The sequence below is a fragment of the Rhincodon typus genome, chromosome 48 (genome assembly GCF_021869965.1).
Source record: "Rhincodon typus isolate 14 chromosome 48, sRhiTyp1.1, whole genome shotgun sequence".
NCBI classification, from domain to species: Eukaryota; Metazoa; Chordata; class Chondrichthyes; order Orectolobiformes; family Rhincodontidae; genus Rhincodon; species Rhincodon typus.
The window spans coordinates 7,973,902-7,999,246 of record NC_063379.1 but is presented as its reverse complement, the minus strand read 5'-3'; the positions used below and the strand labels follow the sequence as shown (position 1 = coordinate 7,999,246).

Here is a 25,345-nt window from a genome sequence, read left to right as displayed (position 1 = left end):
ACCCTTCAGTCCAACTCATCCATGCCAAACAGATTTCCTATATTAACCTAGTCCCATTTGCCAGCATTTGGCCCATATCCCTCTAAACCCTTCCTATTCGTATACCCATCCAGATGTCTTTTAAATGTTGTGATTGTACCAGCCTCCTCCACTTCGTCTGGCAGCTCATTCCATACCCACACCACTCTGTGTGGGGGAAAAAAAGTTGCTCTTTGGGTCCCTTTTAAATCCTTCCTCTCTCATCTTAAACCTCTGCCCTATAGTTTTGGTCTCGCTTGTCTATTTAACCTATCCACGCCACTTGATTTTACAAGCCCCTATAAGTTACCCCCTAGCCTCCAATGCTGCAGGAAAGGTAGCCCCAGCCTATTTAGTCTCCCTGGATAGCTCAAACCCTCCATCCTTGGCAACATCCCAGTAAATCTTTTCTGAACCCTTTCAAGTTTCACAACGTCCTTCCTATAGAAGCGAAACCAGAATTGCACACAGTATTCCAAATGTGGTCTAACCAACGTACTGTACAGGTGCAAGATGACCTCCAAAGTCCTATACTCAATGCACTTATCAGTAAAAGCAAGCATACAAAATGCCCTTTTCACTATGCTACCTACTAGAACTCCACTTTCAAGGAACTATGAACCTGTACTCCAAGGTCTCTTTGTGTAGCAAATCTCCCCAGGACCTTACCAATAAGTGTATTAGTCCTGCTCCAATTTGCCTTTCCAAAATGCATAGCAGTTTTGTTTAAATTGTGTATTTGCTGGAGTTCCAGGCAGGTACTTTAGGGATTTGCCAAAATTGTAATTCCAGTTCACACTATTTTCTCATATTTTCTCTCCAGTTATAATCCACATCCAATGTGAACAACGAGGTGGGAAAAAGGATCCATCTGGAGGGAACTGGGATCGTTGAATGAATAATAGCAGCAGGTTAATCACTACAGGACTATGAGAGTACCAACCCAATAGAATCCTTCAAAGAGCTTTCATAGATGAACAATTGAGAAAGGTATGAAAGTTCTATTTAATGTGGTTAAAATACTAGTCCTTTCGACCTGGATAAACAATACAAGGAAGCTTTAGACACAAACATTTACAAAGTATTTAGGAAACAATTAGAAGCTGAATGTTAGAGCAATTACCCAGTATGAGGTTCTGCAATCAAATGATTTCACTTTCCATTAGAAAACACGGTTACAAGGGATTTTTTTCTGTGTGATTTGTGTCATAGTATTTGATCAGTAAGGTGACTCTATTTTCAGCCAGAGTAGAACCAACTGATGAGACACTCTTTATGTGGTGCATCTGAAGTCTGTCACTGTTTAGTTCTGAATATTAAAATGGTTCTGACAAATCAAGTGGGAGACTGAACTAAGTTACTTCCTTTCAATTCACTAACATGATACTGAGACAAACATCTGAGATTAGCACTACCTCTGACCAGATGTAGTGGAGTCTTGTCGGATAGTAAATGTTGAATACAGTCTCATGATTATCAGCACTTGCAGTTTGTATGACTGGAGTCAATGAGATATTTCATTGTGGCCTTATGTTGTTTGTCTCTGTGATCAATGCAAGGCAGCATGCTTCTTTCTTAACTAAGAATCTCAAATTTATATAAGATCAATGACATGCAAGTGATCCCAATGGTATGATGGAAGAACTGACTAAAACTGATATTGTAAGTAGACTAAGAATATGATAAATAAACAGGAAACATTTAAATGATTGTTCATTTAAAAAAAAAAATTCCCTTAAAGACAAAAACAGAGCAGAGATCAATCTAAAGCTCACTCAGAAAATGTCACTTACTTTTTGAGGCATAGATAGGGTAAATTATGGACATAAGGAAATGATAGACATTGAACAAATAATGTTCTGTCTTCAGACTGGAAAACCCAAGATCCCTACCAGAAAAAGTCAATAGACTAATAAGAATGAAGTAACTGAACACTTTAATACTTAGAGACAAAGTTCTGGAGAAAATTAAGGAACTTTTTTTCATTTCTGGGATATGGATGTTATTGGCTGAGTCAACATTTGTTGCTGTTGAACTGAGCTTTTCTTGCCATTCTAAAGGGTAGTTAAGAATCAACGATATTCAAGAAGGTCTGGATTCACATGTAGGCCAGAATAGGTGGCAGTTTTCCTTCTCTAAAAGGCATGAGTGAACCATATGAATTTTAATGACAATTCATAATCACTATTAGCCCAACTTTTAATTCCAGATTTCTATTGAATTCAAATTTCACTACAGTGGGATTTGAACCTATGTTCCTAAAATGTTAAGCTGGATGTCCTAGACTACTCATTCAGTCTGTCATAATCCTCAGGACTTGATAGCCTGCATTCTAGGGTTCTAAAAGATACAGATGCAGAAATAGTGGTCATGATTTTCCAACATTTCCTCGTATCTGGATCGGTATCAGCAGATTTCAAGTTAGCAAATGGAACATGGGCAGCTCAAGAAATAAGGATGAGAGAGAACAGGAAACTTGTGGACAGAGGGCTTGACTTCGGTCATTACAAAAATGCTGAAATTTATTATGAAGGAAGTCTTAATGCAATTGGAAAAGTATAGTCTGATTAGAATAAGTCACCATGGTTTAACAAAAGGGAAATCTTGTTTGATAAACTTTTTTTGTGTGTGTGTGTAAGACTAATCAGGGAGATAAAGGAAATTGTGGATGTTGTATACTTGGGTTTTCTATATGTAGGGGATTCTGCAAGATGCCATACAAAAGATAATACTTAAGAATTTGAAGTTGGGGCTAATACATTAACAGGCACAGAGAATGAATTATGGATAGGAAGCACAGCATCACAGAAAATGGGCTGGTACTTAACAAGGCAACGTTCTCATTTTCATTTTCAGTGTTTCTTTCTGGAATCTGGAACAACTGTAACTGTCATGGCTAAAAGTTCAAGTGGGAAGAAATTAGTTGCTTCAAAAAAAATGAAAATGGTAGGTTCACAGGATTCTTTAAAACATTGTTTCTTTCTTGATAAACGGCCTGATCTTGTGCAAGAACCTGTAGCTCTCCGAGGAATAAGTAACAAGATGGGCTATATAGAAATAGTAAAGTGAGTGACTGACTGGCTTGAGTTGCATGAAGGTAACAGGTGGAGGAAGCTCGTGGAGGAAGCTCAAGGAGTACTTGAACTGTCCAGTAGATACTTGGTATTGAGGGCTGTAAGGTGGATCAAGAAAGGGTCTGCAGTGCAAGAGCAGGGACCAAGAGGCCACCGGACTAGAGTGGAACATTGAGCTTAGATGTGCTGGCAGATAAGGAGAGCAGTTCTTTATATGAGAAATTCTTTAGCCAGCAGAATTGATAGTCTTTTTTACAGACCTGAGCAGTTCCTTTACAGTGTATGGTATCACAATGTTAGAGACATGAGCGTCTAGGATAAAATGGGACCACCTTTGAGAAGAAAGGGAGGATGGAAGATATTGGTATTTGGGATAATACTCAAAATATGTAAAGGAGGGGTCACATTTTCTCTGAAAGTTCACAAAATACAAACAATGGGAGTAAAGACATCCCCATAGATGCAATGGATATAATCTGTGACAAATGGCTCATCTAATCGCAGGCTGCTTCTCTCCCACATCTCCTGACAGACTCAGTGTGAGTCTATCAGCAGCAAATGTGGGAGAGAAGCAGTGAGATGGAGAGTGTTGGCAGAGAGCAAAGATGCCAGAAGAAGTGAGGGTGGTGAAATTTGGGGCAGAAAGTGAGTGTTGTGAGGCCATGGCCCACTTTTATACTCCAAAAGATAACTGTCTTCAAACACAGTTTATGCAAGAGCGTTACTTCAGTTCACTACACTCCATAGAATGCACCTTTTCACTGTATCGAACACCCACTCCCTCGTTTCATTAAGTTTTGGGTATTCCTTCAGATCAAAATAGATAAACACAGGTTCCCCTTTTCCATTTTGAATACCTCAATCTATAATAATAGAACAAAACATATAAAGTGACAACTGATTATATTCCTTTTTTATTGCCAATTAAAATTTGGAGATCTTTCCATTCTCCAGAAGCTGTTTTAAAGCTGCAATGTTGATTCTCAGTTTTTTTTTATTATTTCACACGTTTTGTTGAAGGCACATTTTCCCCTGGTGACTTATTATCGATGTTGTACTCAGTGTTGCTGCTGAATCCCTTTTAGAATTTCTTCCAGTATCTTTACTGAGAAAAATGCCATGTCTATCTCCTCACTGAGAATAAGAGTCTTTGCTGCGAAGATACTTTTTACTACTCTCCTGCTAGTTTTAGATTCTCGAGTAAAAGGGCAACATTTACTTCCTTTTTCCGCAAGAAAAAAAACAAAGTTTCCTGCAATGGATTCCCTCAGAGATTTGCATACGAAGTGTTGCCTTAACAGAATACATGCTCCAGGTGGAATTTTTAAAAAAAAAAATGCTCCATTTCAATGTTTTTTTCAATTATTTGTCCAAATAATATCTTTCATGTTGGGACATTTCATAGTTGTAGTCAACTCTGGAACTTCAAAACTGGCATCTAGGCTGGTTTGAGTGCCCAACAACTTCAGTTATCCAATTAAAGGTTGCTATTCCTCCATTTCAGCCTTTTGATAGCTGCAGCATGGTCTTTTTTTTTAAGCCTGACTTTGGCTCATAAGAATGGAGTAAAAATTTCCAAATAAGATTGCTGATGCAAAGTGATACTTGATCTGTTCTGCATGATTTCCAATCCAATATACTTTCCCCCAGTACAATTATTTTCTGATCTTTGCCAAAACCTTGCTCAGTCCTTTCCATTCTTAAAAATTCCCTCACTTTATAATAAACCATATTTCCCAGAATCTCTCAGCCTTGTGTTTTTAATCAAACCATTCAGACATGTTATGACATACCTCTGGAACAGGTGGGACCTGAGACTGTGTCCTCTTGCCTCGAGGCAGATGGAATCGGAAAGCTTCCCAATCAGCTCCGCAGTCAGACAGGGCAGCCCACTCTCTCCTGCCTTGTTTGGGTGTTCTATAGAGCCTTTTACTGAGTCCATCAGGAAGGATGTGAGCCTGAGAGAGGTGACTTCCAGGCAGTGGAGGCCTGCAGGTCAAACATACATGGATGACATTGCCATTTTCTGCTCGGCTCCGCTGTCACTACGCAGACTCGCGAGCATCTGACCCCAGTTCGAACTGGCCTCAGGAGCCAAGGTAAATTGAACTCGGAGCGAGGCCATGTTCTTTGGAAACTGGGCCGTCCGATCCTTCATTTTGTTCACCGTCACAACAGATTACCTGAAGATGCTGGGAATATGGCTCGGAGGGTCTGGGCTGTGCACAAAATCTTGGGAGGAGTGCACCTTCAAAGTGAAGCATTAATTAATCCTTTGGGAGCACCGCTCCCCCTCCATTATGGATAAAAACCTGGTCATCAGCTGTGAGGCACTCTGTTGTTGTACGTAGTACAGGCCTGGCCCATCCCAGAAAACTGTGCTGTTTCAGTCACTGAAGCCATCTTCCATTTAATCTGGAAGCCTAAGATAGGCCAGGTCTGCAGGGTCTCCATGTGCAAAGCTTTGGATGGGTGCGGGGGTTGGAGGACCCAATGTTGCCATCATGCTGATGGCAACCTTTGTGTGCAGCTGCATCAAGCTTTGCGTGGACCCTCGGTACGTGGACACCAAGTGTCACTTGGTACTAGGGTTCTAAATGACCCTAGTGTTGTAAAGGATGGGACTGGCCTCGCTACCGCAGAACGCTGCAAATAATTGCACCGTTCTATAACATCTGTCATTTGTAGAGAAATTTACAATGAAAAACACCTTTGACCAAAAGTCCATCAGGAAGTGGTCAGCATTTAATATCCTCGAAACCTTGAGGAAAAAGGAGAGGGTGGCTCCTTTGCGTGGTCTGCTGAACATTTTGTCAAAGTCATTCGGTAGAATGCATCATCACCAGAACTTTCCAATAAGCACCAAGACATCGCTCGGCAGGTGATGAGAAGGGCACTACCTGTGAGATCCTGGATGTACGCCCGGTCAGCCTGCACTATCGAATGCTACCCTTGAAGAGGCTGCAGGGAGGGTTGAGATTGTCACACATCTCCTTCTGAAATGTACCTTTGCAAAGGAAGTCTGGAGAAAGATGCAGCGGTTTTTGTCAAGGTAAGTCCTGAGCGGCGCTGTGACACAGAACTCTGTACTCTACGGTCTGTTCCCTGAGAGACACACTGCGACAAACATTGGCCGCGCCTGAAGGACCATCAGCTCTGTGAAAGACTCTCTTTGGTCTGCCTGAACCTTGTGGGCCTTCTAGAATAAGCAGTTGACCCTGATCAAGTATTGCAGACTGGCACATTGCCAGGCCCAGGACTACATGCTGAGGGACGCACTAAAGCTTGGGGCAGCTGCCGCTAAGGCACAGTGGGGAAAGACCACTGTCTAAGGTCTTTCTGCTGAAGGTAATTGGGATCCATTCAGTTATCGGACTCTCTTAGCACCTCAAATTAATGTAAATATTAGTTTTGGGCAAGAGAGGTCTTTGGGTTTTTTCAGGATAGTTAAAATTCAGCGTTTGTTTGTTTGCCTGATTTGGTACTGTTCTGAACTGAACTGCTTTTGTGTCAATGTATATATACAAAGATTTTAATGAATAAAGCATATTTTTGATGTTAAAAAGGCAAGGACACCGCCCCTGTACCACAAGCTTGCTAAATTCTATCGAAGACTTTGGCTTTAATGATGGCTTAAATGATGGCTATTCTGCCTGCATATTGTGTCAATTTTTTTTAATTTCAAAGTAAAACTGCTTGTAGCCCTTCCCAAGGTGGGAGCTAATCATTACTCATGGAACTTTTGGATTCTTGCCAAAATTTAAATGATATCAATTTTCCCCTCCCACCATGTACATTGAATTCTTGGCATGTACAGCTCGCACCACTACAGATGATGATTTATGCCAACATTTATGTGCATTTTGACCGGGACTGCATACTTCCTTTCACATAAGTTGCTAAAAGGGATTTCTGACGCCATATTCTGACCTGGGGAGGTAATGGCCTGTGGTATTATTGCTGGACTGTTAATCGAGAACCAGATAATTTTCTGTGGAATAAAAACCAAAAGAACTGTGCATGCTGTAAATCAGGAACAAAAACAGAAGTTGCTGGAAACACTCGGCATGTCTGGCAGCATCTGTGAAGGAAAAAACAGAGTTAACCTTTTGGGTCCAGTGACCCTTCCCTTTTTTTTCTTCACAGATGCTGCCAGACCCACTAATTTTCTGCGGACCTGGGTTTCCTGGAATCCATTTTTTAAAAAGTCTGGAGTCTGATGACCATAAAACTATTGTTAATTGTCATAAAAACCCACCTGGTCCACTAGGTCCTTTCGGAAAGAAAATTGCTGGTCTGGTCTGGCCTACATATGACTCCAGATCCACAGCAATGTGATTGACTCTTAACTCCATAGAATTTAGAGGGTTAAGGGTGACATGTTGGAAGTCTTCAAGATATTGACAGGAAAAGACAGGGTAGATAAAGATAAACTACATCCACTGTGTGGGGAATTCTAGAACTAGGGAGTGTGCTCTGAGAATTATGACCAGACTGTTCACTTCTACACAAAAAGGATTGTAGATGTTTGGAACTCTCTTCTGTGAATGGTTGCAGTGGATGCTGGATCAGTTGTTAATTTTAGTGAGATTGTTTAACAAAAAATTATCTAAGGTATTAAGTGATATGGGCCAAAGGCATTAGGGTACAGATCAGCCATGATCTCTTTGAATGGTGCAACACACTCAAGAGGCTGAATGACTTAATCGAGTTACTATGATAATTATCCTCTGGGCAGTTATATTTTTGTACTCAACAGGCTGAATGACCTAATCCAGTTCCTATATTTTTGTACTCATTGTGGACTACCAAATGACGACAGTCAGATGAGGTACAGTCTGATCAGGGTTCTAACTCAATGTCTGAAGCTTTCCAGGAAATCATCAGTTTGAGATTAAAATAATTGAAATCAATTGTGTATCATCTGCAAACATAGGCAGCTAATGTGGTATACTATATCCGCTGTTCCCGTTGTGGCCTCCTCTACATCTTGGAAACCAAGCGGAGGCTTGGGGACCGCTTTGCGGAACATTTACGCTCGGTTCGTACTAAACAACTGCACCTCCCAGTCGCGAACCATTTCAACTCCCCCTCCCATTCCTCAGACAACATGTCCATCCTGGGCCTCCTGCAGTGCCACAACGATGCCACCCGAAGTTGCAGGAACAGTACCTCATATTTCGCTTGGGAACCCTGCAGCCCAATGGTATCAATGTGGACTTCACAAGCTTCAAAATCTCCCCTCCACCAACCGCATTCCAAAACCAGCCCAGCTTGTCCCTGCCTCCCTAACCTGTCCTTCCTCCCACCTCAAGCCCCACTCCCATCTCCTACCTACTAGCCTCATCCCGCGCCCTTGACCTGTCCATCCTCCCTGGACTGACCTATCTCTTCCCTAACTCCCCACCTACACTCACCTTTACTGGCTCCATCCCCGCCTCTTTGACCTGTCTGTCTCCTCTCCACCTATCTTCTCCTTTATCCATCTTCTATCCACCTCCCCCTCCCTCCCTATTTATTTCAGAACCCCCTTCCCCTCCCCCATTTCTGAAGAAGGGTCTAGGCCCAAAATGTCAGCCTTTCTGCTCCTCTGATGCTGCTTGGCTTGCTGTGTTCATCCAGCTCTACAACTTGTTATCTCAGCTTTGGAGAGATACTGGGAGCATAAGTCTAAATTTTTGAGGTTATGGTGATCAAAGAATGGGGGAAATGCTACAGAGAAAGAAATTAATGTAGGAAATGATACATAGCAAATGACAGGAAGGGACAGAGAATGCAGACCTAAGAGCAAATCAGCAGATAACATGAGAGGTTATGAAAATTAAAAAAATGACAAAACTTAAGGTATGCATGTAACATTTGAAACAAAGACGATGAACTAGTAGTACACATTTGGAGTTGAGATAACTGCAATCTAGTGGCCATAACCAAGACGTGGCTGTAGGCTGACCCAGATTGGAATGTGAATATTGAAGGGAATGTTACATTTAGGGAGGACAGGCAGCAACGAAAGAGTGTTAATTAAAGACACTATTAGCACAATAGAGAGGGATTACCTAAAATTCAGGAAACAAGGACATAGAAATAGTATTGGGTAGCGATAAGGAATTGTAAAGGCAAGAGGTCACTTCTGGGAGTTGTGCACAGGGCCCCTAACACTAACCATATAGTAGGGAAGGGTATCAATGAAGAAATAATTGGAGCTGGTCAAAAGGGTGCAACAACTATCACTGGAGATTTTAACCTCCAATAAAGACTGGAAAAATCAGAAGAAAAAGTAGTCTAGATGAGGAACTCATTGAATGTTTTCAGGGTAGTTTCTTAGATCAGCATTTTATGGCACCAACCAGAGAGTAGGCTATACTAAGCCTGATTTTGAACAACAGAATAAGTTTAATTACTGATCTCTGTGAAAGCACCCTCCGTGGCAATCACCATAATATGCATTTGGTTCAGAGGAGAAAACTATGGGTCCAAGACTACTTTTTTCATTTAAACAAGGACAAATATGAGGGTAAGAGAGCAGAGCTTGCAAAAGTGGACTGGAAGTCAGATATGGGATGGGTCAGTAGAGATGCAGTGGCAAATATTTAAGGGGATATTTCAGAAAGCGCAAGATAGATACTTTCCAACAAATAAGAATACTAGGGATGGAGTCACCTACCGTACTTAACCAAAAAAGGTCAAAGCTAGTATCAAACTCAAATAAAAGACATAATTGTGCAAAGATAAGTAGTGGTCAGACGATTGGAAAGAATATAAACAGCAAAGAACCAGTAAAAGATTAATAAAGAAGGGAAATTAGAATATGAGAGAAAGTTCATCAAAAATATTAAAAACAGTAAAGTTTTTCTTCAGATTTTTTTTAAAAAGGTGACTTTAAGTTTGTTTTTCTGTAGAAATCAGCCTGGGGAATTTGTGATAGAAGATGAAAAATGTCAGATGAATTGAATAAATATTTTTGTCACTCTTCAGTAGAGAGTTTACAAGTAGAATGTTGGAAACAGCTGTAAATCAGGAATTGAAAGGGAGGGAGAAAGTAAAGAAAATTTATAATTGTCAGGGAAGCTGTACTGAGCAAATTGTTGGGACTGCGACTTGATAAGTGTCCTGGTCCTAGTAGCTAGTGAGATAGTTAATGTGTTGGTTTAATTTTCCAATTCATTACATTTGGGCAAAGTTTCTTTATATTGGAAAATAGCTAATGTAACTCTTTTGTACAGAAATGGAGAGAAGCAGAAGATCGGAAACTACAAACACGTAGCTTAACGTCCATCGGGAAAATGTTAGAAGTGGTCATTAAAGACATTGTAACAAGACAGTGGGATAGGTTCAAGGTAATCAGCCTGAGGCAACATTTTTTTGGGAGGGAAATCACGTTAAACTAATTTATTGGAGTTCTGTAAAGTAGCTACCTGTGCGATGTATTGTGCTTGAATTTCCAGAAAACATTTGATATGGTGATACATCAAAGATTATTCCAGAAAATAAAAGCTCATGGTATAGTAGGTAACATATTGGCAGGGCTAGAAGATAGGCAGGCTAACAGAGTGTAGGAAAGAATAGATTTTTTTTCAGGCTGCAGGATGTCAAGATTCATGTGCCACCCATCAGTGCTGGAGTCTCAACTCTTAGCAGTTTTGAAGACATGATTTGAATGAAGGAACTGAGGTTTGACAGTTAAATTTACTAATGACAGTTTGGAAATTGAGTTGTGAGGAGGATTTAAGAGACTAGTGTGTATATTCAGATGTTTAGAAAACTGGTTCATAGGCATAAACAAGAGTAGGAAACATGGCTATTTTTCCGAGTGGGAGGCAGTGACCAGGGTGATGCTTAAAGGATCTGTGCTAGAATGCAACTTTCACAATAAGTATTAATTATGTGAATGATGCAACTGAAAATAATATCTCCAAATTTGCAAATGACACAGATTTGGGTAGGAGGGTGAACTGTGAGGAGGCATACAGAGATGCTTCAATGTGATTTGAACAAACTGAGTGGGCGAGCAAATGCATAGCAGATGGAGTATAATGTGGATAAATATGAGGTTATCCACTTCGGTAATAAAAACAGGAAGGTGGATTATTATCTGAAATTAACTGAAAATTCTGCAAATAAAGTATTTGGAGAACGCTGAGTAGTTACGTGAGATCGATGTTTATAATAGAGAAGAAAACAACGTACTAGATATTTCCATTAAACTAATTTTGAATTAAGAGTAGAGACTGCGAAACAAATGTAAGCAAAATAAAATTAATCATGAAAATAATGGCACTGAAAGGTCACCAGGACAGAATGCTTTCAGTCCAGGGTTTCAAGGAAGCAGTTGAGATTTCTTGTATTCAAGTTTTGGATGTAAGTGTCACTGCTGATGTTAGCACTCATTGCTCACCCTCATTTGTTCTTGGGGAGATGACGATGAGCTGCTTTCTTGAACTGCTGCAGTCCATGTGATATAGGCGTATACAGATTGTTTTAAAAGAGGAAGTTCCAGTTTTTGGACCCACTGGTGACTGATTAGTCTGTACGTTTGCAAGTCAGGATGTGAGACTTTGGGAGAGAGCTTGCACATGCGTAAGACAATATGAAATGGACCAGGCATAGGCCATTTGGTCCCTTCAAAGCAGACTCCGAGATACACAACAATGCAGAATCGCCGAGCAAGACTGATAGTAAACTTCCATACGCAGAAAGATGGCCTCCAGCATGATCTTGAGTTCATGTCGCACTACAGGTGATCCCATCACACTGCTCTGTATCTGCAAAATCTTCCTTACTTCCCTGTTTTGACAGCATCACCTTGTTAAATTGTTATGATCTCTTGACTTTAATGAGTTGGTACAGTTTTGAATGACTTATTTCACTCTCCCACACACACGCACACGTACACACACACAATCTCTCTTCACACGTACACACACACAACCTCTCTTCACGCGCACACGCACGCACACACACAATTTCATTTCATCCAAGATATTTGTTTATTTACGTATACTTTCTATTTTTTCAGAAAAAACACACAATTTGTAGTCACAATCAGTCAGTGTGTCATCTTAAAATTCCTGTTTTCAGAATAAAACCAGTCTGATTCTAGTTTAATACTCTGAGACAGATTCTGAACAAGGCCTAACACCTACAATTCAGTGTCTGAACTGAGATGTCACCTTTTATATATTCCTATGCCTCTGCCTGATTGTCATGACAACACATCACTGATATTGACTTCATATACACTTTACACACTGTCTAACACTCTTGGTCACCTGCAGAGACTTGATATTTGACGCTTCACTCACACCGGTTGGATAATCTTTTGATCTCTCTGCCTATAAACTCTGTATATGTGTGCTGTCCTCTCTTACTGCACATGATGAAGGGGCTGCACTTTGAAAGCTTGTGTGATTTCCAATAAAAACCAAAAGAACTGTGTATGCTGTAAATCAGGAGCAAAAACAAAGTTGCTGGAAAAGCTCAGCAGGTCTGGCAGCATCTGTGAAGGAGAAAATAGAGTTAACGTTTCGGTGGGTGGGGTAGGGAGTAAACAATAGGATAGACCCCAAAGGGGTTTACTCCCTACCTCACCTACCTCACCCACCTCCCTATTTTCTGCATATAAACTGACGTTTTCCCAGCCGCCATCAGTTCTGAGGAAGGGTCACCGGACTCGAAACGTAACTCTGTTTTCTCCTTCACAGATGCTGCCAGACCTGCTGAGCTTTTCCAGCAACTTTGGTTTCCTATAACCCTGAACTATAAACTTGTACTATAACTTGATGTCTTGTGGCTTCTGACTTTGTCCACCTCAGTCCAACACCGGCATCTCCTCACAACAGACAAGACAAAAGAATCATTCCACATCAGCCTCGAAGTATCGTTATCCCACTGAAGAAAGTATTTCTCCGGTAGATAGCAAGAACTACAGATGCTGGACTCCGAGTCGAGCCGGTGTGGAGCTGGAGGAACACAACAGGTTAGGTAGCATCAGAGGATCAGGGAAGACGACGTTTTGGGTTGGCAAGAAGGGTCCCGACCCAACTTTCCTGCTTCTCTGATACTACCTGACCGCACTATGTTGACTGTTTCTCAGGCATTGCCTCATAGCCGACCTGATGATAACCAAGTTACCTGAGTCACAGAGTGCCCACAGCATCTAGTCCACCCTAAAACCCTCCACAGTCAGCAGCAGTGTGGAGACCCTCAGCCTCTTGACCAGGAAACTCCAAGACCAGCTCAGTGAGAATAAGCAGGAAATTCAGGATCTCCTAGATCAAAAATGTGAGGTATTCCTGAACAGACAGCTTCACCGTAACTTAAGCTAAAAGAAACAAGCAGACGCACAACTGAAGGTCGATGTGTAACAAAGAACGTGTGACCTAAAGAATAGATGGTGGGTGGCGTAAGTCAGTAGCACAGTCAGCAACTCACTGACAGCCACAATGTGCGTGGCTTCTTCAGCACAATCAAAGCCATCTACAGCCCAAGTACCCAGGGAGTGACCCTACTGAGAGCCAAAAACAGAGCATCACTTATCAAAGATCGAGAGATAGTCATCACTCGCTGGAGAGAGAACTTCGAGGGCCTCCACCACCAATTTGGCAGCCTTCGACACAAGTGCTCCTGACACCATCCCACAACACACTACCCATCGCCATCTCAGCAAGCCTCAAACCCATCATGAAGGCAAAAAAACCTCCGACAGCTGAACAACAACAAGGCCACCACCACAGATGGAATCCCTGGTAAAGGATTAAAATATGGTGGAGAGGTATTCTTGACTTGAATCCATGACCTCACCACCCTGGAATGAAGGGAGCATGCTGGGAGATCTCAGAGATGCCATAATTGTAACAATCTTCAAGAAAGGAGACGGGTCCAACCGCACAGAGATTTCCCCACTGTCCGCCATGTAAAAGGCCATCGCAAAAATCTTCCTTAGTTGTCTCCTCCCAATGTTGCTGAGTTCCTCCCTAAATCTCAATGTAGCTTCTGCCCGTTGAGATTCAGCATGGGCAGGATTTTCAATGTGTGACAAATCCAAGCATAATGCAGGGAACGATAGCAAACTCTGTATATTCCTTCTTCAATCTCACAAAAGCTTTCGACCCTGTCAACGGTGAGGGATTGCGGAATATCTTCCAAAAAATTTGGATGCCACAAAATTCTTTCACCATTCTCCACCTGCTTCTCAATGACATCCAAGGGACTTCACCAGCACATTCGTCACATGCATGAGCAGTATGTGACAGACAGAGCGAAGAAATTCTACAACCAACAAATTAGATGTAAGCCCTGCAGACCTGTCCTATCTAGTTGTGAATGATGCTGAAAAATTAAACAATTTATTGCAGGAGGAAGGTCCATATATATCTCCCCAGTAATCAACAATGAGGGAGCCCAATACGTCAATGCAAAGGTAAGGCTAAACCGATTCATCTAAATCTTCAGACAGAAATGCTGATGGGTTGATCCATTTTGGCCTCCTCTCGTGATTGGTGCCTTGACAACATTGCAGCAATGGGACAGATGGCATGTGCTCCAGAACATTCTACACCCCTAGTCAAGCAGTTCCTGCTGAGCTACAATACTGGCATCTACCTGAGAGAGTGGAAATTGTCCCAGAATGTGTTTTGTATAAAATGCAGAACAAAGCCAATGTGGTGAATTCCCACCCCATCAATATGTTCTCGATCATGAAAATGTAAAGGAAAGTTCCATCAACAGCATTATGAAACAGCGCCTGCTTAAGAATAACCTGATCAGTTATGCATAGTTTGGGTTTCACCAGGGCCACTCAGTTCCTGACCTCATTACAGCCTTGGTTCAAACATGGACAGAAAGAGCCGAATTCCAGAGGTACACTGAGTCTGAGTATGCTTAAATGCATCAAGGCTGCATTTGGCCTAGTGTGGCTTCAAGGAGCCTGAGCAAGACTGGATTCAGTGGGATTCGGGGGAATCTCTCCGCTGTTTGGAGTCATCTCAGGCAGAAAGGAAGAAAGTTGTTGTTGCTGGAGGTCAGTCATCACAGCTGCAGGACATCTCTGCATAAGTTCCTCAAGGAAGTGTCTTAGGGCTAACCATCTTTAGTAGTTTCTTCAATGGACTTCCCTCCATCACAGGGTCAGACATGGGGATGTTAGCTAATGATTACACAGTGGTCAGCAGCATTTGTGACTGCTCAGATACTGAAGCACTTATTATCCAAGTGCATAAAACCTGGACAATATCCAGGCTTGGGATGAAAAGTGTCAAATAGCATTCACGCCACTTAAATACCAGACAATGATCATCTCTAACAGTAGACATCAAACCATCATCCTTTGCAATCCCTAGGGGGAGGTGATGGCCTAGTGATATTATCACTGGACTGTTAATCCAGAGACCCAGACAACGTTCTGGGGACCCAGGTTTGAATCCCGCCACAGCAGATGGTGGATTTGAATTCAATAAATACCTGGAATTAAGAATCTAACGATGACCGTGAATCCATTGTCGATTATTAGAAAAAACCCATCTGGTTCACTAATGTCCTCTAGGGAAGGAAACTGCCATCCTTACCTGGTCTGGCCTACATGTGACTCCAGACCCACAGCAATGTGGTTCATTCTTAAGTACCCTCTGGGCAATTAGGGATGGGCAATAAATGCAGCCTAGCGAGCAACGCTCTCATTCCATAAACGAATAAAGAAAAAAAATTCAGTGGGGTTACCATTGCTGAATCCTCAACTAGCAACATCATGGGGTTATCATTGACCCGAAACTGAACTGGACTAACCATATAAATACAGTGGTAACAAAGCAAGTCAATAGCTTGGAATTCTGCAACAAATAACTCGCTTCCTGACTTCACAAAGTCTATCTACCATCTGCAAGGCATAAGTCAGGAATGTGTTGGAATGCTCCCCATTTGCCTAGATGAGTGAAGCTCCAACAGCACTCGAAGTGTGATGCCATCTGGGATAAAACAGTCCATTTGATTGCCACCACATCCATTTTATTTTCACTGCTGACTCTCTGGCAGCAGTATGTGCCACCTATTAGATGTGTTGCAGGAACTCATCAAAGATCCTTGGGCAGAACCTTCCAAACCCCAAATCATCACGAAGGACAAGAGTAGAAAATACATGGGATCACCATACATTGCAAGTTCCTCCAACCCAATCACTATAACGAATTGGAAATATATGGCCGTTCCTTAAGTATCTCTGCTTCACATTCCTCCATAACAGTATTGCAAGTCTGTGTACAACACAAGGACAGCAACAGCTCAAGAAAGCAGCTCACCAACACATTCTCAACAGTCACTAGGGATTAGCAATAAATGTCAACCAAGACGACAGTGCCCATGAATGGTTTAGAATTCGTTAACAATTTTGTCCAGTCATGGTTAATGGTGGACACTGGGTTTTAGTTTTTGTGAGTGTAGACTGGTTGGGTGCAGTCAGTACATTGCTTTTTGTGAAGAGCTGAAGCGATTTGCTGTTTGGAACAGTCTGTCAGTCTTTCAAATGCATGGCCTACAGACATAGCATCACACAGACACTGACATTCATATATCAGACTTTTCACATTGGAGATAGATAGAAGCAATTGAAAATTGTATTTGTATTTGTACTGAATAACAGTTGGAAACAGAGTTAAATTATTGTCATGAAAACGATTAGGTGTTTGTATTCAAGGGAAAAATAATTGGATGTTTTCAAAGTTCTTGGGCTAAATAATAATTTGATTCTGGGTGCAATAACCATACTCAACTTATGTGCACATGTTTTCATTAGATTTCTGTCTTAAAATTTAACTGAACAAATGGGTGGAATTGTTTACTGGACAATTAAGTGGCTGTGATCAAAGGATTTATGATCTTCAACAATGTGACTTTGCTGTTAATGGTCAATACAATATTGAAAACATCTGCATAAAATTTGTATCTCAAGTCACATACAAGGATGGTAGTTGGGATCATGAAGGCCATCAGTGTAGATGCACAATTCTTTTTCGGACACTGGTATTGTGGAGCTGCCAGGAGCTGGATATGTTTCATGCAGGATTCAATGCAAGAAGCCATATGCTGCAGTATTCCATCACCTTTGTAACACTTTCATTAAGGATTTGGTCCAGGGTGCAGAATTACAGAGATAACATAGCATACTAGATGTCATCAACATCGTTGAACTTGTGAGACGTGGTCATTGGCAGGTCATTTGTATAAATGGTGAAAATTGCCATAAGTCTTGTGCTAGTCCATTGGCCAATCCTCTTGATGCACGTCTCTAAACTGACTGTTGTGAGGAAATGTTTGAATAACTGTCCAGATTCAGTTTGGAAGCTGTCTGGACAGATTTAGGAGCTGTTCACTCTTTAGTAGGGGTGCCACTGTGGTCCAGCAAGACAGCATTTGGAATCAGGCCTTTTCAATGGTATTTTTGATGTATATGGTCGTACTAAGGTAGTGTGTTTACCAATCTGAACAGAAATCAGCTGAGCAATAATCAGCTGGTTACTATAGATACTAAGTTGAGCAATAATTACATGTGTACTTTGATTATTGAAGTGAACAATAATTAAATAATCTTCAACTGAAAAAACAATTTAGCTTGGTTTGACTTTTAAGATTCAAGGAAATAAAGAGGTATTAACTCTTAATTGTATAAAACTTAAAACTGACCTGCCGTACATTTCTTACAGACCAGCAACAATCAAACTAGTCACCCTCATGGAATCCCACTTTACAGACAATCTTCCAAACAACACTATGATCATCTCAGGGTAGGTCCTGTCCCACTGGCAGGGCAGAACCAGCAGAGATAACAGCTCGGTGGGATACAGTCAAGTGGAGGGGGGCACTCCGGAAGTGTTTAGCATTGTGCTGGATACCATGAAGGTCATGGCATCAGATTAAACATGAGCACGGAAGTATTCTGCTGATTGTGAATTACCACATCCCTCGACTTTCTCTACTTGAACACAACGTTGAAGGTGGAAAGGACGAGAATGAACTGTGTGTGGGAGGCTTCAGTGTCTATCACCAAGAGAGGCTCAGCAGTACCACCTGCTGACTGAGGTGGGCCAGTCCAAAAGGCATAGCTGCTGGACTGGGGTCACAGCAAGGGATGAGGGAATCAACAAATGGGAAAAAAGACGCCATTGACTGCGTTGTCACCAATCTGCCTGCCACACATTTTATAGACCTTCCATCATATTGTGTGGCACTATCTCTGTGCTAAGTAGGACAGACTTCGAACAGATCTAGCAACTTATGACTAGGTGTCCATGTGGTACAGTGGGCCATCAGCTGCAGCAGAATTGTACAATTCACAATCTGCCCAACATCTCTGACTGGCAGGTTTGCGTTATCAGGAGAAGCTGGATAAGCTAGGGCTTTTTTCCCCTGGAACACTGGAGGCTGAAGAGATGTCCTGATAGATATTCATAAAATTATGAGGGGCACGGATAGCGTAAATAGCCAAGGTCTTTTTCCTCAGGTACAGGAGTCCAAAACTAGAGGCCATAGGTTTAAGGTGAGAGGTAAAGAATTAAAAGGGTCCCGAGCAGCAACTTTTTCAGGCAGAAAGTGGTGTATGTGTTTAATGAGCTGCCAGAGGAATTGGCGGATGTAGGTACAATTACAACATTGAAGAGACATCAGGATGGGCATATGAATAGGAAGGGGTTAGAGGGATATGGGCCAAATGCTGGCAAATAGGACTTGGTCAGACTGGAATAATCTGGTCAGCATGGACGAGTTGGATGAAGGGTCTGTTTCCGTGATTTATAACTCCCTGACTGTATGTCACCCAGTCCACCATCACTATCAAGCCAGAGGTTCTACCCTGGTTCAATGAAGGGCACAAAAGGGCATGCAAACAGCTGCACTGAATACCAGTATATGAGGTGACAAACTGGTGAAGCTATAAAACAGGACTACTTGTGTACACAATCAGTGATTGACAGAGCTAATCGATCTCATAATTGACAAAACTCTGTTTTGCCCCAATAATGATGCCAGATCTGCTGTGTTCTGCCAGTAATTTCTGTTTTGTCATCAGATCTAAGCTCTGCAGCCTTGCCACATTTAGTAATAAAAGATGGTGGACCACTAAACAAACCACTGGATGAGGAGGCTGCCCTCCAACAAATAAATCCTCAGTTATGGGGAGCCCAGCACATCAGTGCAGAAAATAAGGCTGAAGTATTTGCAACAATCTTCAACCAAAAACTCCGAGGAGTTGATCCGTTTTCAGCCTCCTCCTGAGGTTCACACGTTCACAGATGGCAGTCTCCAGCCAGTTCAATGCACTCCACCTGACACTACAGAATGACTGGAGGCACTGGCTACTGTAAAGGTTGTGGTTTCTGACAACACCAGTCTCTTAAAAAATTGTCACATGCCAAGCTGAGATGTTCCAGTACAGCTACAGCACTGCCATCTATCCAAAATGTGAAACATTATCCAGACATGTTCTCCACATAAAAATGAAGGCAATTCTAGCATGGCCAATTGATGAGTTATCTGTCCATTTTCGAAAATGAAAATTTGATGGAAAGTGTCATCAACAGTGCTATCAAGCAACGCCTGGTCAGTAATAACCTGCTCACTAATGCCCAGTCTGGGCCATTTAGCTGATTATACCCTTGGTTCAAAAAAGTTCAACTCCAGAGCAGAAGTGAAAGTAACTACCCTTCACATAAAGACAGTATTTGACAAAGTGTGACATTAGGAGCCCAAGTAAAATTACAGTCGATGAAAGTTCCTAGAAAACTCCCTGCTGGTTATAGTAATAGCTAGCAAGAAGGAAGATGGTTGTCTTCATCTGTGTCATCAATCTCACCTCCAGGACATCTCTACAGGAGTTCTTCAGGGAATATTCTAGGGTCAACCATCTTCAGCTGCTTCATCAATGAACTTCCCTCTTACATAACGTCAGAAGTGGAAATGGCCATGAATGACTGCACAATGTTCAGCACCATTCCCAAACCTTCAGATACTGAAGCAGTCCAGGTCCAAATGCAGCAAGACCTGACAACACCAGGCTTGGTCTCTCAAGTGACAAGTAACACTTGCACCAGACAAGTGCCAGTCAAGAGCATCGCCGAGAAGTGAGAATCTCATCATTGCTCCTTGACCTTCAATGGCATTGCCATTTCTCATTTCCAACACTAACATCTTGTGGGTTATCGTTGAGAAGAAACTGAACTGAACTCACCAAATAAACAGTGTGGCTCCAAAAGCAGGGCAGGGACTAAGTCTCCTCCAGCAAATAACTCGTCTTGTGCCTCCCAGAAATCTGTTCACCATCTGTGCAATGGAATACTCTGCTTGCCTGGATGTATGCAGCTTCAGGAACACTCAAGAATCTCAACACCATACAGGGCAAATCAGCTCGCTTGATTGTCAAGCCATCCACAAATATCCACCCCTGCACCACTGGTGCACAGGAGCAGCAGAGTGGACCATCTACAAGATGCACAGCACAAATTTACCAAGGCTGTAAAGAAAGTACATTCCAACACATGGCAACTAACAAATAGAAGGGCAGCGGCAGCAGATGAAATATGACATGGAACCATGGATCAAACCTGGTTAAATGAAGAGTGCAGGAGGGTGTTAACCAGGTATATTTGAAAGGAAGGTAACAACCTGGTGAAGCTAGAACACAGAAATACTTGCATTCCAGAAAGCCTAAGAAGCAACAGATAGACAGGGCTAAGTGACTGTACAACCTATGGATCAGACATAAGCTCTGCAGCCCTGCCCCTCCATTGTGAATGGTGATGGACAATTTAACAAATTATTGTTTTCACTTGAATGCTGAGGCTGAGGGGGAGCCTGATAGATGTTTACAAAATTATGACAGGCATGGATAGAATGGATAGTTTGAATCTTGAATCATAGAAATGTCAATTACTAGGTGGTGTAAGCTTAAGGTGTTATCAATAAGACCAGACCAAAAAATATGGTAAGGAGATTTAATTTGATTTGATTTATAATTGTCGCATGTACTGCAATACAGTGAAAAGTATTGTTTTGCATATTATCCAGTAGAACTCATACTATACGTAAGTACATCAGGTTAATATAGTGTTACAGCGACAGAGAAAGTGCAGAGAAAGATCAACACTAAGATAAGATAGGTTCATTCATAAGTCTGATGACAGCAGGGAAGAAGCTGTTCTTGTATCTGTTGGAACAAGGTGTAGAGCTGGATGAACACAGCAGGCCAAGCAGCATCAGAGGAGCAGGAAAGCTGACAGCTCTCTGACACCTCCTCCTACCGCCCCCTTGCTCATGACCCCACCCCCGACCACTGAAACCTCATCTCCCAAACCATCCACAACCTCATCACTTCAGGTGACCTCCCACCCACAGCCTCCAATCTCATCGTTCCCCAATGCCCCACCGCCAGTTTCTATCTCCTTCCCAAAATCCACAAATCTGACTGCCCTGGTCAACCCTTGTCTCTGCCTGGTCCTGTCCCACCAAACTTATCTCCACTTATCTCGACTCCATTTTCTCCCCCTTGGTCCAGGAACTCCTCACCTACATCCGTGACACCACCCACGCCCTCCACCTCCCCCAAATCTTCCGATTCCCTGGTCCCCAACACCTCATCTTTACCATGGACGTCCAGTCCCTATACACTTGCATTCCCCATGCAGATGGCCTAAAGGCCCTCCGCTTCTTCCTATCCTGCAGGCCCAACCAGGCCCCCTCTACTGATACTCTCATCCGCTTAGCTGAACTCGTCCTCACCCTTAACAGCTTCTCCTTCAATTCCTCCCAATTTCTACAGACAAAGGGGGTGGCCATGGGTACCCTCATGGGGCCAAGCAATGCCTGCCTCTTTGTAGGATACATGGAACAATCCCTCTTCTGAAGCTACACTAGCCCTATCCCCCACCTCTTCCTCTGTTAAATCGATGACTGTATCGGCGCCGCCTTGTGCTCCCACGAGGAGCTCGAACAGTACATCCACTTCAGTAACACCTTCCACCCCAACCTTAAGTTCACCTGGACCATTTCCGATACCTCTCTCTCCTTCCTGGACCTCTCTGTTGCCATTTCTGGCAACAACCTGGAAACCGATATCCATTTCAAGCCTACCGACTCCCACAGCTACCTAGAATACACCTCCTCTCACCCACCTTTCTGCAAAAATGCCATCCCCTATTCCCAATTCCTTCGCCAGCGCCGCATCTGCTCCCGAGGTGAGGCATTCCACTCCCGGACCTCCCAGATGTTCTCGTTTTTCAAAAACCACAACTTCCCCTCCACAGTGGTCGAACATGCCCTCAACCATGTCTCTCGCATTTCCTGCAACTCATCCCTCACACCCCCTCCCTGCAATAACAACCAAAACAGAATCCCCCTTGTCCTCACGTACCACCCCACCAACCTCCGGATCCAACGCATCATCCTCCGGCATTCCGCCATCTGCAATCCGACCCCACTACCAAAGACATTTTTCCCTCCCCACCCTTATCTGCTTTCCAGAGGGACCACTCTCTCCGTGATTCCCTTGTCTGCTCCACACTCCCCACCAGCCCCACCACCCCCGGCACTTTTCCCTGCAACCGTAGGAAGTGCTACACCTCCCCCCTCACCCCAATCCCAGGTCCCAAGAAGACCTTCCACATCAAACAGATGTTCACCTGCACATCTGCTAAAGTGGTATACTGTGTCTGCTGTTCCCGATGTGGCCTCCTCTACATCGGGGAAACCAGGCGGAGGCTTGGGGACCGCTTTGTGGAACACCTACGCTCGGTTCGCGATAAACGACTGCACCTCCCAGTCGCCAACCATTTCAACTCCCCCTCCCAGTCCTTGGATGACATGTCCATCTGGGCCTCCTGCAGTGCCACAGCGATGCCACCCGAAGGTTGTAGGAACAGCATCTCATATTTTGCTTGGGAACCCTGCAGCCCAATGGTATCAAGGACAACAAGGTGCAGGGCTGGATGAACACAGCAGGCCAAGCAGCATCATAGGAGCAGAGAGGCTGACGTTTCGGGCCTAGACCCTTCATCAGAAAAGGGGGAGGGGAAGGGGGTTTTGAAATAAATAGGGAGAGAGTGGGAGGCGGATAGAAGAGGGATAGAGGAGAGGATAGGTGGAGAGGAAACAAACAGGTCGAAGAGGCGGGGATGGAGCCAGTAAAGGTGAGTGTAGGCAGGGAGTTAGGAAGGGGATAGGTCAGTCCAGGGAGGACGGACAGGTCAAGGGGGCGGGATGAGGTTGGTCGGTAGGAGATGGAGGTGTGGCTTGAGGTGGGAGGAGGGGATAGGTGGGAGGAAGAACAGGTTAGGGAGGCAGGGACGAGCTGGACTGGTTTTGGGATGCGGTAGGCGGAGGGGAGATTTTGAAACTTGTGACATCAGTAAAGGGCTCACCTTTGTCCCCCTCCACCCACAGATCAACGAATACCACTCACGCTTGGACATAGAGCAGTTTTTCCGCCGCCTCCGCCTCCACGCTTACTTCTTTAACCGTGAACCTAACCCTCCCTCTACTGACCCCTTCTCCTGCTTCCAAAACACCCCCTCCTCCTGGACACCACCCCAAGGCCTCCTACCCTCCCTCGACCTCTTCATCTCCAACTGCCGTTGAGACATCAATCGCCTCAACCTCTCCACCCCTCTCACCCACTCCAACCTCTCCCCTACAGAACGTGCAGCCCTCCGCTCCCTCCGCTCCAATCCCAACTTCACCATAAAACCCGCGGACAAGGGAGGTGCAGTTGTAGTATGGCGCACTGACCTCTACATCGCCGAGGCCAGACGCCAACTCTCCTGATCATGACCCCACCCCTGAGCACCAAACCATCATCTCCCAAACCATCCACAACCTCATCACCTCAGGTGACCTCCCATCCACGGCCTCCAACCTCATCGTTCCCCAACCTCGCACTGCCCGCTTCTATCTCCTTCCCAAAATCCACAAACCTGAATGCCCTGGTCGACCCATTGTCTCCGCCTGCTCCTGCCCCACCGAACTGATCTCCAACTATCTAGACTCCATTTTCTCCCCGTTGGTCCAGGAACTCCCTACCTATGTCCGTGACACCACCCACGCCCTCCACCTCCTCCAGAACTTCCAATTCCCCGGTCCCCAACACCTCATCTTTACCATGGACGTCCAGTCCCTCTACACCTGCATTCCCCATGCAGATGGCCTTAAGGCCCTCCGCTTCTTCCTGTCCCGCAGGCCCGACCAGTCCCCCTCCACTGATACCCTCATCCGCTTAGCCGAACTCGTCCTCACACTCAACAACTTCTCTTTCAATTCCTCCCACTTCCTACAGACAAAGGGGCTGGCCATGGGTACCCGCATGGGCCCAAGCTACGCCTGCCTCTTTGTTGGTTACGTGGAACAATCCCTCTTCCGTACCTACACCGGCCCTAAACCCCACCTCTTCCTCCGTTACATTGATGACTGTATCGGCGCCGCCTCGTGCTCCCATGAGGAGCTCGAACAGTTCATCCACTTCACCAACAACTTCCACCCCAACCTTAAGTTTACCTGGACCATCTCTAACACCTCTCTCCCCTTCCTGGACCTCTCTGTCTCCATATCGGGCAACCACCTAGAAACCGATATTCATTTCAAGCCCACTGACTCCCACAGCTACCTAGAATATCCTCCTCCCACCCACCTTCCTGCAAAAATGCTATCCCCTATTCCCAATTCCTTCGCCTCCGCCGCATCTGCTCCAGGATGAGGCATTCCACTCCCGTACATCTCAGTTGTCCTCGTTTTTCAAGGACCGTAACTTCCGCCCCCTCAGTGGTCGAGAACGCCCTCAACCGTGTCTCCCACATCTCCCGCACCTCATCCCTCACACCCCGTCCACGCAATAAGAACCAAAAAAGAATCCCCCTCGTCCTCACGTACCACCCCACCAACCTCCGGATCCAACGCATCATCCTCCGACACTTCCGCCATCTGCAATCCGACCCCACCACCAAAGACATCTTTCCCTCCCCACCCTTATCTGCTTTCCGGAGGGACAACTCTCTCCGTGACTCCCTTGTCCGCTCCACACTCCCCTCCAGCTCCACCACACCCGGCACTTTTCCCTGCAACCGCAGGAAGTGCTACACCTGCCCCCATACCTCCTCCCTCACCCCCATCCCAGGCCCCAAGAAGACTTTCCACATCAAGCAGATGTTCACCTGCACATCTGCCAATGTGGTATACTGCATCCGCTGTACCCGGTGTGGCTTCCTCTACATCGGGGAAACCAAGCGGAG

At 44.0% G+C, this 25,345-nt stretch overlaps 1 long non-coding RNA gene across 1 annotated transcript in view; it reads left to right on the top strand.

Annotated features, from left to right (window-relative positions):
- LOC125488060 overlaps nt 1-25,345 on the top strand; it is a 56,843-nt gene that overhangs the window by 1,091 nt on the left and 30,407 nt on the right. The window contains exons 2-3 of the long non-coding RNA XR_007266204.1: nt 842-1,008; nt 2,875-2,964. This is a non-coding gene — a long non-coding RNA (uncharacterized LOC125488060). The remainder of the gene's footprint in view (nt 1-841; nt 1,009-2,874; nt 2,965-25,345) is intronic.